This window comes from Amblyomma maculatum, chromosome 10, assembly GCF_055883805.1.
Source record: "Amblyomma maculatum isolate TAMU_Amacu chromosome 10, ASM5588380v1, whole genome shotgun sequence".
NCBI lineage: Eukaryota > Metazoa > Arthropoda > Arachnida > Ixodida > Ixodidae > Amblyomma > Amblyomma maculatum.
The window spans coordinates 50,471,750-50,478,723 of record NC_139353.1 but is presented as its reverse complement, the minus strand read 5'-3'; the positions used below and the strand labels follow the sequence as shown (position 1 = coordinate 50,478,723).

The window sequence follows — 6,974 nt, the reverse complement described above, 5'->3', positions numbered from 1 at the left end:
TGTAACAAAGGCAAAAGCGTTTCTGGCATAATTTACTTCACACAGTTCGTGCAACTCTATTACATGCAAATAGATATGTTATGCACTTTCAAATTCAAGAATATATGAAATCTGCCCTTTGCAGCTTCTCCTGGAGCAGAAAGGAATTCATGGAAGTGATATACTTTTAGGCCGCCGGCGAAGTTGCTGTGTATTTTATATTCGCTTCAATTTCGTTTGGTTGCTTTGTCGCGCACAATCGTCCGGTATATCCAAATATCTGGCAATGACTGGCTCGCTCTAGGCGCTTCTCGTTTTAAAAGAATTAGTCACAACCTGAACCTCAGTCATACCAGAAAAAGAAGAAACATATTTGTACATTTATATTATTATTCAACAGAAAATGTTCCGCGATTCATCAACCAATTGCCCACAAGCTTAAGATTTATTTCTTGTCTTCAAAAGCCTCCTGCTTGAGGCCTTATCACTGTCAGTATAGCGCATGCAACGCTATTTTGGTCATTGCTTTTTCATTGTTGGTGTCACAAAACGTGGGTTTATCACATTTTTGTAGCACAAGATTTGCCAAGGTAAGTCTGGAATGTTTGCCGAGAAGTAGTGCAGTTTCCATAATATGCCAGACTTTTCCGCGATATTGTATCTGGTTTATTGATATGTTTCCGCTCAGACTTTAAATTGAGCGCTTCCGAACATTACGAGCATTCGCTTATCGACGAGCGCCGAGAACGCTTGATGCTATTGCTGCCACCGATTCGCATAGTTCTTTTGCGGGCGCACGTCAGCTCCACATCGCGTTCATTTGAACACAACTCTAGTCTCATTTGCCGCCTTCGGCATTGTCATGACCATGTGTAATTATGATACAAAGCTTATTGGTTCGCATGCGATAATGCCTCGAGGTTACGCCCTAAAATGATTTACCTTCATATTGATATACGTCGATAGCACCTCAATAATTTCGATAACCGCAGGGAATGTTCTATGCTTTTCGAATGCGACAAGATGTGACCATGAACTGTAAATGTATTCTGTTGTCTTCTCACGTGAAGAAAAATTTCGATTATGTCACTGAGGCCTAGGAGTGCGGTGCCTGAGTCGAGATAAAGGATGCTGTGGGGCTCGAAAGCCCTTTCCGAAGACCTCTGGCGCTGCATAGTTGTACACAAACACGGGAGGTGATCAACTCAGCACGTGTAAACACGTGTTGAACTGATCAATGTAACCGATAAATGTAACACGTGTAAACACGTGTTACATTATCGGGGTCAACGTCTTATCGACATCACTTGATCATCAATATCAGCTGAATCTTGAGCAACCTTTGCGGGCTGATGTGTTCGAAACTGATTGTGCCCCGGAGGGCGCAACGGGATTAGCGGAACTTCTTCAAAGCTCACCTCCTGAGGAAGCTGGGCGCCAGTCCGGGGGTCTGCTCGCACCCATTTTTACCGGTAAACAAACACAACAAACACAAACAAGTAGCTCTGTCATCCTTTTATCTTAATGTATTTGCCCGAGATTACGTCAGCGAACCCACCGGCCTATCAAAAGTTCGGCCATCTCTCCAAGCACACGAAAGAGAAAGGGAGTAATCAGAATGAGGAATATTTTATGAGTGAAGAAGGAATTATTGAAATGGCAAACTAGGTTTTAAGAGTTTTCGGAATGAAGAATTGAACCGTTTTAAGCCCCCAACATATTATATTGTATGAGAGAAACATATGGCAGAGCGAATCTGTACATCGGGTACATGCTTTAACACCCACCTTTCGGCCCACAATTATGCTGGGGAAAGAAAAACAATCTATTTCATTGAAAGATACAACTTCAAATGTCGGATATTCGTGCAGTGTGCGGTAGCCGGAGCGAGCGGACTCAAGTAACGCACACGCGCCTACGGCAGCGCAGGGTCGAGCAATTTCTATAGTGTCTGAGCATGTAGATTCGAAAGAGAGCAAAATGTTGTTGATCATGATAGGGCAGGCCGTAGAGAAAACGAAACTGAATCAATGACGGGATACAACAGTGGGTGCATCATCATGAAACACAAGCTTAATTTTCTGAAAAAAAAACCTTTAAATATCGCAAGCATGCCTGCCCATATCTGAGTGGGAGTCAATATTGAGATAAGGAATCCGCAATGACGCTATCTCGAGCATTCCGTCGTGATATTAAATGTACGTGAAATAGATTTATTGCGCAAGGGGTATTTCAAGAGGCCTAACGGTTCACCATTCTCCACGTTGTCGATCTGCATAGCTGAGGAAAAGAAACTTGTGGAGAAGAGGTGATTCAAGCTCAGGAATTTAACGTGGAAAGCGATATTGTACTAAAGCTTGTAGCTAATGCCGCAGCCGAACACTGAGCATGTTTAGTGCTACTCTCACACGCTGTGCATTGGACGCAAAACTGTTCATGAACTTCTATTCTTACACAATAAATTCAAAATTATAGTTAACGCATTGCCTTATTAATTTAGCGAGCGTTTGAGGTGAGAGACGCCTTAAGTAATCGACTCGGCCGACCCGAAAAATTTGATAATTTGCATGCGATAATGTGTCAAGGTGACATCTAAAAATTGTTAACCCTCAATGTACGCTGATAATACCGCCAATAACTTCCATAACCATGTGGAAGTTTCTATGCTTTGCGCAATTCAAACTTTGAGTTCAGCAACGTTCAAAACCAACTTGCCCTTATCAACATTTTCCAGTGTTAAGTTGCAGAATCCTTAAATTTAAAAAGACACTCGAGCCATGGGCGCTCTCTAAGGATCCTGCCTGGCTTGCCGGAGTCAAAGTGTCTTTCAGTTTTTTTTTTTCAACCACGATTTATTTCAGAAATGGCTAAATGTTCTATATGGCGACGGGAGTACTGGCGAAGCGGCCTATGTCCATAAGAAAGACTAGCCTGAATGGTCAAAAAGCTTACACTGGTTTTTTGGGTGTAAGCAGAAAATATCAGCAAAGAATTCAAGTCGTTCAAAGAGGCACCTGTCCATCTTTATCAAAATATTGCAGCTGCATGCTAAAATCTCACAATGTGTCAAGCGCCTGCTTTGCTAGAATAAACTTAATCTTGGCTTCGAGGCGCAATAGGGAAGTATGAAAATTATGAATATCTGGCAACTCGCGTGGCGAGCGCTAGGAGCATAGCAAAAGCAAGCGGTCCCCAATGCCCCAACCGCCAGACATCCCACTACAACCGCCACTTCCCCCATAAGCTCCCACCTGTGTTCATGTGACAGCCACCCTTCGTGATACTAGTGAGTATGGCCTTGGGTGCCTAACAAGCAATGCTAATAATAAACCAGAAAAGGAGTCAGTGTTTCAACGCGCCAAGATAAAATACCGCGCGGAGGGAAGAGGCAGTTGGACGGGTGAGTACACCAGCTGTGTATCCCGACAGCGCGCTCAACGTTACCCCGTAGATAGAGCTGGGGGGAAACGTGAACGTACATCGCATGCAGAGGCAGAGAATAGTGGCACGGCTCCTTTCACTGGCAGGCAACCATGGAGAAAGCACTTGTCTGCCCATTCTCGTCCTTTCTGTTCGTGTCCCTGTACTTACACGGCGGCGAATGCCGCTTTCCATCGTGCTTGTACAGGCCTCAGACTTTCTTTCCGTTACTTTATGAAACCGTGCTCCTGTTATGCTTTCTCACCGCTGTTTGGATCGGGCTCCGGCAGCAGCCGATGACTGCGCCAAGCGGGTACCGTAGACCTACTGACGCCCCTTTTCAAGCCTCATTTTTGATCCGCGTGGAATCGGCGTATTGAGGACTAGCCTCGGTGTCGGTCATGTCTGGGCACGTGGGCCAGACTCTATGGCTCCTCAACGACCGCCGGCATCTTTGAGGCGCGCCATCCTCTGCCTCCTGCTGCCCTGATGAGGACCAACGCAGCTCGCTATTGGTCCTCATGGCCCGCTGCCAACTACTATGTCCGTATTGGACAGTTCAAATGGCAACGGCGTTTCTGGCGCATGGTGGTCGAGAGAGACCGTCGTGAGCGTCCACTGTGTGTTGTGCTCCCCGGCCGGAGGGGACGTGGCGGCTTCTTCCTGGCCGCCGCTGTGCGAAGACCGTCGCGGTAGCCAGTAGCTTTCAGCCCCCCAGCCGATTTTATTCTACTCTCTACTATGCCTGTAAATGTATAAAGTCATTTTTGTTCACGTAATGTAGCGGACTCAGACCCTTGGTACACGCATTGAAATCGTGGCTGCGATGTTCTCCATCCGATTTAGTCGCACGCCGTCTCTGCAGAAGATGGTCTAAGCGGTTCCGGCTCCTGGAATCTAGCATTTGTGGCAGTAGTGAGATGGGCCGGGCGACATCGTCTACATGCGTGGGTGCGCGCTTTATCTCTTCTAACTAATCCGCCAGGCTTTAAATGCTTTTCAATAGTTTAAAATAATTGGAATCTGGGTCTCTAGAACAGTAACATTTTGCACAGATTCATTAGTGAGTGGGAAAGGCATCTTGAGGACAGCCATGTGAACCTAAGGAAGAGAGTCAAGGAGTTTCGAAGAGATAGCTATGGAAACGGTTTAAAAATAAGGAAACAAGAAATTATCACAGCAATCCAGAATAACGATTTGTTGAAAGGGGAACGCAAGGTTGCGTACATATTAAAAATAACCTAATTGAATGGCTTAAAAAGGCAATGAAAAGGTAGGCGAGTACATTGGTCTAGAGCAGTTTTTTCTCAGCATCCCAACGGCAGTAGAACTGTGGGTGCTGAATAAGGAAAAGCTACAGTTTGTCAAGCGAGTGTCTCAACTGGCAGAGGCGTTTACGACGCCAAGAAAGATGCTGGGGGAAAAAGGACAGTCAGAAAAAGGGAGTATCAACCCAAAGAATTTTTCTTAAAAGGGCCGTCATCAAATGCAAACACGGAGCGAGGGGTTACTCAAAAACACGCTCCTAGAAAACATCTCAGAGAGAAAGAGTAGGCGGAAAGGGAAAGAATATTCCTTTGATTTATTTCCTTTAAGGGAAGCATTATATGACGCGTGTGTGTTACTGGTATTCGCATGCCTGATATTCAGTAAGGAGCGAAGCTAATGTGGTAGACACAAAAAATACATACTAAAGGAAATAAAAAACTTATCGGCAATTACAATAGTCGGTAAACCTATATTTGAGTAAAGCTCTCCCGGTAGTTTAATTTTGCAATGTGGCGAGGCAAGAAACTTGAAAAATATGTTTCATCATTCATGCAAATTTACTTCAGACAATTTTTTCCCTATAGCGATTCTTCAATCTTCTCCACTTCTTTACTGTTATAAGGGAGACGCTTTCATGACACTTTCCTGCGTTGGGGCCATGTTCCCACGCTCTCTCGCCAAGCGGCGTGTAGGCGATGTGGCCGCATTAGTCTCCTGCTTTAAAATATTTCACCACGGATATTTTGAGCATTTGCTACGCTCCGTCTTTCAGTAGTATATGCGGGAGCGTCAGTGGCGGCTATCAGCTGTTTTCTTTCCGCGTTACTCTCCAGTTTGAGTATTTTTCTAGTCGCTAAATCACTAGTCGTATAAATTATGCCCCTGTTACACTTCAAGTAATCAGAAACATACATACTCGCAGTCCTATTCTGCCACATTATGTGAAAGACGCCCGACATAATTATAAAGCCCCGCTTAACAAAGTTGTTCGGACGTCCCTGAATAACATAAAAGTTGCATGTCTGATTCTGAATTCAATGAACCCTAGTCCGTTTCGAATATGAGCTTCCCACCTGACAGCTGCCGGATTTTTGTTGAGTAGCCAATGATATGAAGTTCATTTCGATAAGTTCATTAGCTTTATAAGCCACAAATTGTAACAAAATTAGCTTTCTCTCAAAGCTATTTCCAGTGGGAGTTCACCCGAAGGTGCTCACTACCACGTTTGGTCATGCAGCGAAGCGAGTCAGGAACATCAGTGGTTCGCTTTCAGAACCCTCCTGCCTGCGCTTGAGACACCGTGGTGCCAAAAAATATTGAAATAACTGTAAAATGCCGCATATACTCATTATGACATGACATGCATACATCGCTTGTAGTCGGCTGCTATGGCATTTTAACACGCGGTTAAAATACGTTTTTGCTTTACCAGGCATGCACGAAAATTGTTACAAAGAAAAACGGTGGTAAGGCTTAAAAGAAGACCTACGTCTACTACTCATCGGAATTGCGGCTGCCACAAGCAAAGTTAGGGTACTGATCGTCATTTCGCTTTCTCTCCCCTCTGCAGAAACAAAACTGTGCTTGCACTTAGAATCGCAACAGTACTTCTTCGCCCTTTCTCTGCTTTCACAAATGTTGAAATTTCTCCTTTTATTGCAAATTTTGTTTTGTATTCAGTGCTGTCTGCTAACAACAAAAAACACTAACACAAAAATATCCACAAACCACTGTAATTTAAGGCTGCATTTTGGCATCAAGACATTTTTTCGCTAGAATACAAAATATATCTTATTTTGAAGTCGATATAATAGTTTACGCCATAAGGCACGTAGTGCTGTAGTAAAAGCGAACGATGTTTCTAACATGGCTTGCTGAAAACCCAATTTGTGCTGTTACATGCAAATAAATATGCTATAGATTTTCAAAAGTTCAAAAATATGTAATAGCTGCTATATGTGCTGCTTTCAACTGAGCAGAAAGAAATTCGTGGAACTGTAATATTTTTAACGTGACTCCAAAACTTCTGTGCCTTTTATATTGGCTTCAATTCGTTTCATTGTTTTCTCGCATACCAGCGTGCATTATTGTCGAGCTTTCCTGACCATGACTAGCGCCCACTAGGTGCTTCATAATTTAAAGAAATCAGTCGTAACCTGACCCTCAGTCACACTTGATAATGGCGAAAATTATTTATGCATTTTTATTATTATTCAACAGACATTGTTTGGCCATTCTGCCTATCATATGATACAGACCTCGATAATTCGCATCCGATAATATGTGGCGCTGATATTCCAAAATTT

At 43.7% G+C, this 6,974-nt stretch overlaps 1 protein-coding gene across 2 annotated transcripts in view; it reads left to right on the top strand.

The window, feature by feature from the left end:
• The first annotated feature begins 464 nt into the window (after positions 1–464).
• LOC146176354 (uncharacterized) overlaps positions 465–6,974 on the top strand; it is a 63,832-nt gene continuing 57,322 nt past the window's right edge. For both annotated transcript variants that reach the window (XM_084580945.1, XM_084580944.1), the window contains exon 1: positions 465–569. The gene's annotated coding sequence lies outside the window, so the exon portion shown is untranslated. The remainder of the gene's footprint in view (positions 570–6,974) is intronic.